Genomic DNA, 12,500 nt, shown 5'->3' on the forward strand with positions numbered 1-12,500 from the left:
GGCCGTCCAAATCGTTCGAAATTTGAAGTAGGAGTTTTCTGACTAAAATTTTTAAAATGCATTATATCAACTCTGCAGTAAATTCTATTTTTTACAATTCCACTACATCCGTAACTATCGCGTAACGTAGAATCCAAAAACAATGAGAAAAACAGCAATCAAAGCATCATCGCTCTCACAATTATAAAGTAAAGAGCCAAGTCAGCAACACCAGAATATTCCCCAAAAACAATATATTTGAGACCAGTTGTTCATCTGTGTCAAATAGGGTGATACGAGCACTGGTATTGAACGTAAACCATATGTTGGTCTCATGAGACGTCCGGTATGCAATCAACCTCGGACCGATTTTCCGCCATTCATATTGCCAACCAATCGAAACGAGGTAATTTTCAAAAAATATATTCAATATCAGTACTCTGATTGGTTAGGCATAAACTAAATTAGGACAAATTGTTTATGGTTGACAGATTGCGGGCCGTCTCTTGGGGCCGTTCTCGTACGTTAGGACTGAAAGTATATCAGCCCTATGAGATAGATGTGTCATATAATCATAGGAAACAATATTGATAAATATCTGAGACTGAGAGATAGAGAGAGAGAGAAAGAGAGAGAGAGAGAGAGAGAGAGAGAGACAAAGATAGAGGGAAGCGTTAGATAGATAGATAAAGAGAGAGACAGAGAGAGAGAGAGAGAGAGAGAGAGAGAGAGAGAGAGAGAGATTATGGTGTCTTCCATTGTGATGACTGCTTTTTTGTCTCCACGTCGAAACAGTGAATTCAAGACTCATCACGTGTATTTATTGTCTCAAGAAACGAGCTGCCATTCTCCTAAACGTTCAAAGGTTTTTGCAAATATTTATTAATTTCTGCTTTTTCTCAGTTGAGAGAAGCCGAAGCACAATCTTTGCGCAAAAACTCCTCATTCCAAGTGTCTTGGCTAAAATGCGATGTCAAGGTTCCTACACAAATCCAAATAACGTGTGTATTTCAAAAGTTTCAAGCAAGTTGGTAACTGAATTTGATGCAAACACTGATTTTCTAGATTTGTCCACCAATACCAAGAATATTATTTTGCAGATTAGAAAAACTCAAAAATTCTTGTATAAAATCAACTTTAAGCAGGCCTTCAAATGAATAAAAGCCGCAGGGTCTCTTTCTAATAACACTTACAAATCCTGAATTTTGAGCGACTACAATTTTCAAAACATTTATGGAGAAGATACAGTCCATATTACAGTGTTGATAATTGGAATCGTTATTCTTTACACTCCTTAGCCCAAATTCTCTCTCTCTCTCTCTCTCTCTCTCTCTCTCTCTCTCTCTCTCTCTCTCTCTCTCTCTCTCTCTCCTCTTTTCTTATCTTTTTCTTTGCTACACGACTCTCTCACTCTTGTATTCTGTTTTGAAAGGTAATTCCTGTCCACCCTCTCTCTCTTCCTCTCTCTCTCTCTCTCTCTCTCTCTCTCTCTCTCTCTCTCTCTCTCTCTCTCTCTCTCCATCTCCTTTTCTATATGTCTAGCTATTTATCTATCTATACATATGTCTATCAATCTCTTTATTTAAGCTTTTCTCTCTTTGTCTCTCCCTTATTCTAACAACCATCCTTCTTTGCTGCTACATTTAGAAATTAACCTAACTTGCTGTTTTTGCATTTTTACTAAATACCACTATGGTTGTGATGTTAATATAGACGTCTAGATTGTGACGATCGAATAATGTCAACGTGTTACCAAGATATGAAAAGATGTCAAATTCTCTTTAGTCGCAAACATTTAAAGAGAAGGGGAGAGAGAGAGAGAGAGAGAGAGAGAGAGAGAGAGAGAGAGAGAGAGAGAGACAGAGCAATGCAGAACAAAAATTATTCAAAATTACTCCTCCTACAATATATATATATATATATATATATATATATATATATATATATATATATATATATATATCGCCGTTAATATCAGTGATTTAGTTGGTAAATTGAGGGAATACTAAGACATTCATAATACAGAGAAGGACTCTCGTCTTATGCCATAAACCGTTCGTCACACATTGTTGATGTACGCATTGTGGGATCAGAAGTCTGTCATACTGCCAAGTCATATACCACAGGACGTCTCTGATACAAGCAGACAAAAATTCCAGTCACATAGAAATAGTTCCTTGTAATCCAATACCTGTCAATGATGCTATGTGGGCTAATATTACAAAATTACACAACGCCGTGTAAATTAATCAAAACATTCTGAAATATGTTCTTGGCGCGGAGGGACGATTACTTAGGTCGGCAGATGTGTATTTCTGTGTGGCAGATGCTCAAAGGTGTACGCCTAATAACTATTTTGGTGGTGCTAAAATCTACATATTATGATAACGTTCTGAAAACAACTAGTGCGCTTGTAATAATGGATATGAAAGAAGGTAACAAGTGACAAGAAAATTAGCGTATAGCGTATGGCTTATGTCGTGGGTCTTTCTCTGTCTAACCGCTGCCTAAGGCTTCTTTTAATGTCAGGTTGAGCCGTGTTGTCATGCAAGTGTCAAAAATGATTAAAAGGCCCGGAAAGAAGATTTGTTTGAGACATCCTGCATATTAAATGTTTCCACCCATTATTGCCTGAGTAAACAATGGGGTAGTTTGTGTCGTTTTGTTTGTTTTGTCTTCTTTTTTTTTGTATGATTTTGTTTTGTTTGTTTTGTTTTTTTTTTTTTTTTTTGTTTGGCGGGGTTTCTTATGTTATTAGTTTTGTTTTGCTTTTGGTTGTTGTTTTTTATCAGAAAACATTTATTTCGTATATCGATAACCCCCAACTTGTCAAAAAGTCTTATAGCTGGAATTCATATGGTAATTTCCTTCAAATCTCAAACGCAAGATATTTTAACAAGTTAGGGTCATCTTAATCTTTCGGTATACGAAGTAAAAGTTTTCTGGCTGTAAAAATTGGTTGTTTTGACAAAAGAAACAGAATTAGTGATTTACCACGCTTGCTGATGTAGGCGAGACCTTTTTGGAACAATTCCCACACTGCTGCTGCTGCCGCGATGACGTTCACAGCTTGAAATAGGAACTCTTTTATCCTGGCTGGTGAAGGACGATTGCGGTCGGCCATCATTTCAGAAGTTCAGTTCATATAAATTCGTGATACATTCTAACTTGGCTTCCAAAATAGGTTCCAGTTGTAAAAAAAAATTGAAGACAACTAATTTTTTTTGCATCGTTAAATAACCCTGACATCAAATTGCACAAGTTTCCGAATTCCAAGAAAATGACACAATTTAACAACAGTCAATAATATTGATTCAATCCATGTCTTTATTACTTGAATTTTTAATCGAAAACAAAAAACGATCCCATCTATTTTATCCGTGTCTTTGTCAACTTTGTAAACAGTGAATATCACAAAATCTCAAATCACGTACAATTTCACAACAGCAATATGAGATACCTTTTTGTCTAATAATCTTTATATATATATATATATATATATATATATATATATATATATATATATATATATATATATATGTGTGTGTGTGTATATATATATATGTGTGTGTGTGTGTATATATATATTTTTATATATATATATATATATATATATATATATATATGTAATATATTATTCATTTGGATATAATTTTGAATACTGTAGCTTCTCAAATACGTGAGGACCATTATATCTTTGCGGAAATACAAAATTCGAATTATCAGTTTAAGACAAAGTCCTATACCTCTCTTAGCTCAATTGTAAAATCGATAAATCGAATTCCGATTTTTAGATTTTAGTTCTTTTTTTTTGCTTAATCTCTCAATGAACGAATGATATATTTCTATTTGCTAGAATTAATTATTATTGATTAAGTTTGAAATCAATTATTTGAAGCTATGGCCATGAACAAGTTCTGAGTGCTTTAAAATCTCTCTGCCAAAACCCATGTGATGTTAACGTTGATGTTCCCACGTTAAGCTTCAAAATATAGTGTAGGTCAAATGATTGTTTATTTACGTTTCGGATTTCCCCTTTATCAAAGCTAATGTTTACATATGCAAGAACACTAGAACAAATGGATGCTGCTAAGAAAAAAAGGTACAAGATGTTTTGTGCATCGTACCTACTATAATACCGTCTCCGCATATCACATTTCTTTTTTTTTAACGTTACCCATTTGTATTTAAAAATATTTAGTCATTTATTTTCTATTTATGAGAAACGGCAAACAAAACCAATCATATGTCGTACGCTTTTCCTTTTTTAAAGTTTAATATAATATCTTTAAATTCGTTTATATTTTAATTAAAGCTTCAGGAAGTATATTCTGATTATCAGCCGATACTCATAATTTACAATCATTTTAAATTGTATCTAAATATGCCATCGCTATGACTCTTGTAAGCAAATTGATCTTATTTGTAACACATTATCTCAAAACGGTATTATGTTGGGGTGAACCATGTGCTAAAAAATTATTTTGAAGAAAAATGGATAAGAAATACGAGAGTTTGTAGTTTTATCAAACTATATCAATTGCCCATACTAAAACATCCAAATCTAACTCAAGTTGTTTCATCCTGACATAATACCGTTTTGAGGCAATAGGTCACTTATTATCTTTCTAAAAAAATTATAATTCGGATCCTTCAAAACACGAAACTCCACTTGGAAAGAAAAATTATCAAATTATTCACGAGTCATTCGCTATCACATTTTTATCATTGTGTTCCAATTTTCTTTTTTTTTTTCTTTGGATCGACATTCACCGTTTATTTTTGATAAACTTCGGGATAACAATTGACCTAATTCATGTAAAATTGATGGCTCAAAATGTCGTCCGCCCATTCGTCATTTAAATGCCACGAAAGCAAAACGCGTCATCAGTATCGATTCTCGCTATAAATGTATACGTCCGCATTCTCTGTCGTTTATTTCCTAAATTGTGACAAGCTGAATTTATTTTTTACTTCACATGGCAAACACATAATTTATTTAAACCCTAGTCGCTTGACAACTTATACCATAACCCAGGCCCCAACTTTGTTATGTCCTCTGAGTGCTGACAATAGAAAATATCGATTATTCTCTATGCAGTGTTTGAAGACTGACCAAATCGATAATCGAGTTCGCCACTAGCTATACTGTGTATCGATATGAATAAAAGCCCATCTATTCTTTACACAACTGTTTAGATAAATGACGATTTCTTAGCAACATTCGATGAATCGATTGATTTTTAACCAACATTAATTTATTCCATCGATACGAAGCAATGAGATGAAATGGTTTAACCAGCTAACTGCGTACTCTGGAAAGACAGGTATTTAAAAATGTGGCCATAAAACTCGTCCTTCAAATATCAATTGATTTAAATTACCCTCATAATATTGGCAAAAACTCTTACAACTAGGAGCATGTGAGGTCTCAGCGAGGTCCCATAGAAGTAGCAACAGCTAGATATAAATAGCAGAATCAAACCCAGGTCCTCCGAGTATTATTAGAATACCTTACCTAAAAAACGAGCTTTTATTTAGAGCATCAATATCCACTTAACATGCTCAAAGCGCTTTACTAGGATTATATTGGGAAAACTACGTACATCTAGATTAACACGATGTTGGGTCCAAGTCATCTAAAATCTTGACTTTCGTCATTTCAATAATAATATCTAATTATTTTTTTTATATCAACGCAGTCTTTCATTTCATGACTTTAGAATCAAATTTGTTTTCAACTACATTTTCCTTTTGATTGTATTCAACCATTTTCAACTACAATATAGCTTTTCAAACGCTTAATTAACCAATTCCATCCAGTTCCTGGTTTACTTATTGTACCTGGCAAAGCAAGTGACTTTCCACATCCCGAATAAGAAATAAACTTCAAATAAATTTGCAATACGCTATTTTACTCAATGTTCATTGATGATGCTATACAGCAATCTCCCCAATTTCCTTAAATGTGTGCACATTTTCCCATGTCGCTTTTCAAATTAGAAGCGGTTAATGATGCACAAACAATTTTATTTGTATGTTGGTCAACAAGTATTAATTTGTTATTGTTTGGTTTGCTAGAATGAGTGATCATTTGATTTCATTGAACTGCACATTGCCAACAATAAAAACTAATTCAGACCCTGCCGAGTTAATGACTGTGGATGAATGGGAGCTGTGCAGTGATTAGTGGTGCACGCTAATATCTTGGGACCTTCGATTATTTACAGCTATTTTGCTGAAGCCCTACATGCGTAGTTAGATTTTACTCGATACAGACCCCTGATTGATTCATATTTGCAGCCAGAGACCAATGATAAGAGATGTCACTCGGAGTTCAATGAAGCCTCGGTAATTTTCCTTTTAAAAACTTAAATGTGAACATTTATATAACTTGATATCAACTAAACGTGCTCAAGGTGATTTCAAGGGGCGCCTACCCAACAGCAACACATAACATGTAGGACGAGATATGACGCCTATTAGGTGCACTACAATATTGTTTCCGATGGAGACAACATTTTTAACATTCTGGTACTTATTTTACACCTGAGTACTGTGAGAGATTTGAGTAAAGAACCTTTTCTAAGGACTCAACTATGCGCCGCTCAGAGTGGGACTTAAACCCATGACATTCTGATCTGGTGGCGAGTGTCATAGCATAGACCACATAGCCGCACTTTTACTAATCTTTTGGTATGAATGCAAATAAATAACGCCGGAATATGTTTTAATGATCTGATCTATGAGTCCGAGGTTCAAGCGCCCAAGCTAGCAAAAACGTAGAAAGGCACCTTGAGTTTGGTCCAGTACTTTTGGAGTGATAGAAGTTAAGAGCCGAAATACTTGTTCAATCTGATTGAGGGAATTCTTCAAAGAGAACTTTCTGATTCAGCTCTACCTGAATTTCTTGATGCTGCATTTGTAATCAGCTAAAATAATGTTTAAAATTATGATTTGCCAGAAAGTCCGTCTCGCTGTTTACAAGTTAAAATAACTGGCAATATCAAGGGGGGAAAGTCCATAACATTCTACATGGTGATAAAACGCACAGGGATATGAGGCGCATCGATACATACTGTCAACAATTTCAATACTCGATATGGGATCAAAGTTCTCTCTCTCTCTCTCTCTCTCTCTCTCTCTCTCTCTCTCTCTCTCTCTCTCTCTCTCTCTTTCTCTCTCTCTCTCTCCTCTCTATCTATCTATCTATCTATCTATCTATCTATCTCTATCTTTTGTAGCTCTATCAATATTTGAAGCACATCTGCGAACGTGCTTGTGTTTATGTTTATATGTGTGTATATTTGTGTATAGGATCTCTCTCTCTCTCTCTCTCTCTCTCTCTCTCTCTCTCTCTCTCTCTATTTATCTATCTATCTATCTATCTCTTTCTCTCTCTTTCTTTCTTTCTTTCTTTCTCTCTCGCGTCTAAAGTACGAGAGAAATCCAAGCTTCAAAGAGTGGTGCACACAAGAGCGTGAGCGTGACCTAAAGCGTGAAATTGCTCTATACAAATGTACATATTCATTAATTTATTTACTTCATCGATATTCAAGCATAGCAATTAGTTATGTATGAATCATAATGTTTAGAGACGTGCTAACCAGTACAGTATCGAACGAAAATGACAATAACAGCTTTTTTAAAAAGAAAAAAATTCTTAGTACGAAGAAGTTCGGGCTAAAATCCCCTCTTCAGGCAACAACAAATGTAAAAACTAACAGGATATCCTGATTCCAGAGTGACGAGAGAAAATATTTCAACACGTTTTGTCATGATAACTAATTAAGAAAAGGTAGACTCAAGAGGTATGGTGTGTGTAAAGTTCCTTACCCAGAGACACAACACAAGACAAATAGTTTTTGTGATTATTGTCACCTATCCAATTAATGACCACATTTAACTTTACTTGACTAGACGAGAAACAGTAAAGTCAAGTTACGGACGCCATAAACTCCTAGCTTGTGGGTCTCATTGTCAATTATCACAATTAAACAGTTAATTCCCGCACTCTGGAAATATGTTGTTCTTTTTAAGTTGACCAGAAAAATCGTCCTTCAAATATTGATTATTTAAATGACTCTCATTTTGGCAAAAACCTCTCAAACCTGGGACTTCGCGGGGTCCCAGGTTTGAGAGTTTTTGCCAAGATGAGGGTCATTTATAACGGTCGATATTTGAAGGACACGTTTTCTGGCCAAATTTCTAATAAATACGTGTCTTTCCAGAGTGCGGTAATTAACTGCTTAGCATTGCTTGATATTTTTTTTTAACCATACGAAACATCGTGCTTTTGATTCACCGAGGTCATAAACTCCAGGCTCGGTGAGTCTCAAGGCTCGGAATTGGGAAGAATGGAATATTAACTGCAGTAGAAATGTCGTTTTTGCATATCAATTATCACGTCCCCTAATCACCACAGGCCTCAGTAAAGGCGTACACAGACAATACACCTTATTCTGTTTTGGCCAGAAATAGTCTCCTTCAAATATCGATGAACTGAAATGACGACCCCACCCCTCTACCCCCACCCCCTCCTTCTCAACTTATGAAATATTCTTTAATCTGTCACACTTTTAAAAAGTCACGGGTTTAAAAGAATACTTAATATTCTTGACTCATTGATGTTTGAAAGAAAAGATTTTTTTTCCAAAATGGGAAAGTTTTTTTGTCAAAGTAAGGCTCCTCATGCAATGTTTACGTCGATCATAGATCACACCGGCCACCACCAATCTTGGACAGAAAAATCAATCATGGATCGTTCGATCATCCCGCACCTTTGAGCCATTGATCGATCGGTTTCTTCTGTTGCTCACTGAGTATCGAAAGACAGGGTATTGGACTCCGCTTTTATCTATTCCGCATAATAGGGCGTTTTGGATTACCGTCTATACACAAAAGACATTTCTTTAAAAACAGTACATCCGCTAATGTTAAGGCATTGAGTAATCGATTCACTCTTTGTCGACGAGGCTATATTTTTTTCCTATCATCTATCCCCAAATCAATTATCTGTTTGTTTTTTTTTTTTGCTTTTTGTTTTTCCAGATTTAAGCTGGGTTTTATTTAATCAATAGAGGAAAAAGCGAGATATTGGTATGATAACATCTTAAAGTAATGTATAAATTGGTCTGTAAAGAGTTACTGAAGTGAGAATTGACAAGGTTTCTGGTGGATGATGATGTTTTCCGTTGTTGACAACAATGAAATATTACATCAAAGAAAAAGCATTTTCAACGATTGTAAACTATTTCTGCTCGTTTCAATGGAAGTTGAAAAAACGTGAGCTTTTATTATAGCGCAATATCCACCAAACGTGCTAAAAGCGCTTTACAAAGGGTCCCTGACCAACAGCAAGCGCAACATGTAGAACGAGACATGAAGCCTGTTAGGAATATCTTACAATTTTTTTCCGACAGAGACAACACTGTTTACGGACAGATACTCATTTTAGACATATGAACCAAACACAAGAAAGTGGCTATCAGCATTAACATTTTAGTCAGTCAAAACCGATCACCATAACTGAGCATTACCCCCAAACTTACATCAATGCGTGTGGCACCCCATGATTTGGGATTAGATAAATTATGTAGTATAGATATACACGTATTTGTACGTGGGTTGGTTCCTTAGAGAACCCTTTTCTGTAATTTTCGACTTCCTAAATAGTTCGAAACCGTGAATGGGCAAAGAGGCTTTTGAATGGTTGAAATAAACCAATGCAACACATTGCAAACAGAAAATGTGAAAACATTTTTGTGAAAATGCAAACAGTAGCGCGGTAATTGTTTCCATCATTTTTTCCTAGTTCCATTATCGACAAACAATTCAGAAATCAAGTTACCAATTATCAAATATCCCTGCGGATAAAAAGTGTATGTTATGAAAGCCATGAAATATGTTCAGTGTTATAAGGATCGACATTTACTCTAATCAGTAAAAAAAATATGTTGAACAATAGACCCGTAATTAATAATAATAATAATGCTGAAAACTTATATAGCGCTATAACTCCGAGACACCAGACTCTAAGCGCTTAAATTACAAATTACTTTGGCTGAAACATACTCATTCACACACACAAGCACACACACACACACACACACACACACACACACACATACACGCACACACAACACAACACACAACACAAACCAAACCTATCTTGCTTCTCATACCATCTACTAAAATCGAAACAAATATGTTTTAAGCGAACGTTTAAAAATAGACAAAGATTCTTTTTCACGAATGCTCTGCGGTAAGGCGTTCCAAATAGAGGGTCCGAAATGAGAAAAGGATCTCATTCCAGCATTTTTCCGAATTCGAGGGACAACTAGTTTTGTGGAATCACTGGCCGACCGTAAGGGGCGGGTTTTGAATATCTTTCAATTAGTTCTGAGAGGTAGGAAGGGGCAGTACCTTCAAGACAACGATACACTAAAACACAAGCTTTGAATTTAATTCTTTTCTCAACAGGCAGCCAATGCAGGTCATGAAGTAGAGGTTCGGCAGAGTCGCACCTACGCTTCATGAATACTAGTCTGGCAGCGCTGTTTTGGACAATCTGAAGACGTTTCAGATTGTATTGCGAAACGCCAAACAACAGAGCATTACAATCATCCAATTTCGATAGTACGAGGGACACAACCAGGTGCTTTGTCACATCCTCAGATATGAACCGTCTAATGGAAGCAATCTTTTTTAGTTGAAAAAAGAGAGATCTAACCAAATTATTAACCTGATGCTCCATCGACAGTCCAGAGTCTAAGAATGTGCCAAGGTTTTTCACTTTGTCAACAATTTGAATAGAGGCATCCCCCAACTTCAAATCTGTTTCACTTTTCCACTTCCTGTTCCCCACATACAGCACCTCCGTCTTATCATCATTCAGTTTCAGTCTGTTCTCATTCATCCATTTCTTAACACTTTGGATACAATTTTTACTATTGGCTGATACTTCTTGTAAATTTCTCGTATTGGAAACGCAGTACAATTGCGTATCATCAGCGTATTGATGGTAAGACAGACCAAAACTTCTGATGATTTTAGACAGAGGGCCAACGTACAAAACAAAAAGAACGGGTCCAAGTACTGAACCCTGGGGAACCCCACAATCAAGAAGGATTTCCTCCGATCTATATTCGTCCACCGTAATAATCTGTTTACGATTAAACAAATATGACCTAAACCAATCAAGCGCTGCACCAGACACGCCATAAGTAATTTCAAGACGTTTGAGAAGAAGATTGTGATCAATAGTATCAAAAGCAGACGATAGGTCAAGCAAATTCAGCAAAGAACATGAACCATTGTCTATAACAGAGAGGAGATCATTAACAACCCTAACAAGTGCGGTTTCCGTCGAATGATGTTGCCTATAAGCAGACTGAAATTTTTCTTCAAGACAATTATTTTTAAGATGAGGCAGTAATTGTTTCAAAACAAGCTTTTCTAAGATCTTAGAGAGAAAAGGAGGATTAGAGACAGGGCGATAGTTTTTTAAGTTCTCTTTATCGAGATCAGGTTTTTTCAAAAGGGGTTTGACATGAGCAACTTTGTAAATGTCTGGTACAGCACCTGACTGCAACGAATTATTAACAATACATGTAAATGGTGTTAAAATTACATCAATGCATTTTTTTAAAATGGCAGTATTTAAGGGGTCTAAATCACAACTTTTAGTTGGAGACGACATAATGCAATCACGTAAGTCAGCTTCAGTAATCTTTGAAAAATGTGTTAACGAATCACCATGAAACTTGTCAAATGTTGTAGGGATCGATTCAGACGAGAGTTCTTTCCTGATGGTATCCGTTTTTTCTTTAAGATATTGACCAAAGCGAGTTGGTAGATCTGCACGATCGATTAAAGATGGGAGAGCTGGTTGCGTCTGTTGTCCCAGCAGTTCCTTGGTCAAGGCAAAGAATTGTCTCGAACGTCCCACGTTTTTGAGGCTTTCTTCATAGAATTTCTTTTTGGCCCTGAAATTGACGGCTTTTGCATCATTTCTAGCCGCGATGTATCGCTTCTTATCGACAGCTTCTCTGGACTTGAGCCATTTTCTTTCTGCCCGCCTCCTGGCTAATCCATTCAATTTTATTTCGGTATTATACCAGGGTGCTTGACGTCTCACTTTTACTGCTCTAGTTGTTAAGGGAGCATGCTTGTCCACCGTACCAACAATTGACTCGTGGAGACCATTCGCATCATGTTTATTTTTAACGTTATGGTCAAGGTCTTGTTTAAAAATGTTCATGTTTATATTCTTCAAATTACGAGATGTTATCATCTTTTTTACTTCGTGCTTCATTGGAAATAAAACGCAAAACACAATTAAATGATGGTCAGAGATTAATTTATCAATATTTGAGACAGGTGAAGAGAGAGAATGTTCAATGTCTGTACTGACATGATCTATTGTGTGGCCATGGTTGTTTGTAGGACCGCTTACAAGTTGAATATAGTTGTTTGTGTCAATAATCTCCCGAAATACTTTCGATTCATTTTTGTTTCCG

The 12,500-nt window shown here is 35.9% G+C and overlaps 1 protein-coding gene across 1 annotated transcript in view; it reads right to left on the minus strand.

Annotated features, from left to right (window-relative positions):
• LOC144964697 (potassium channel subfamily K member 18-like) overlaps nucleotides 1-12,500 on the minus strand; it is a 30,218-nt gene that overhangs the window by 4,621 nt on the left and 13,097 nt on the right. The gene's annotated exons all lie outside the window — the stretch shown is intronic.

Source organism: Berghia stephanieae, chromosome 2 (genome assembly GCF_034508935.2).
Source record: "Berghia stephanieae isolate SIO BIC M18660-M18661 chromosome 2, UCSD_Bste_1.3, whole genome shotgun sequence".
NCBI lineage: Eukaryota > Metazoa > Mollusca > Gastropoda > Nudibranchia > Aeolidiidae > Berghia > Berghia stephanieae.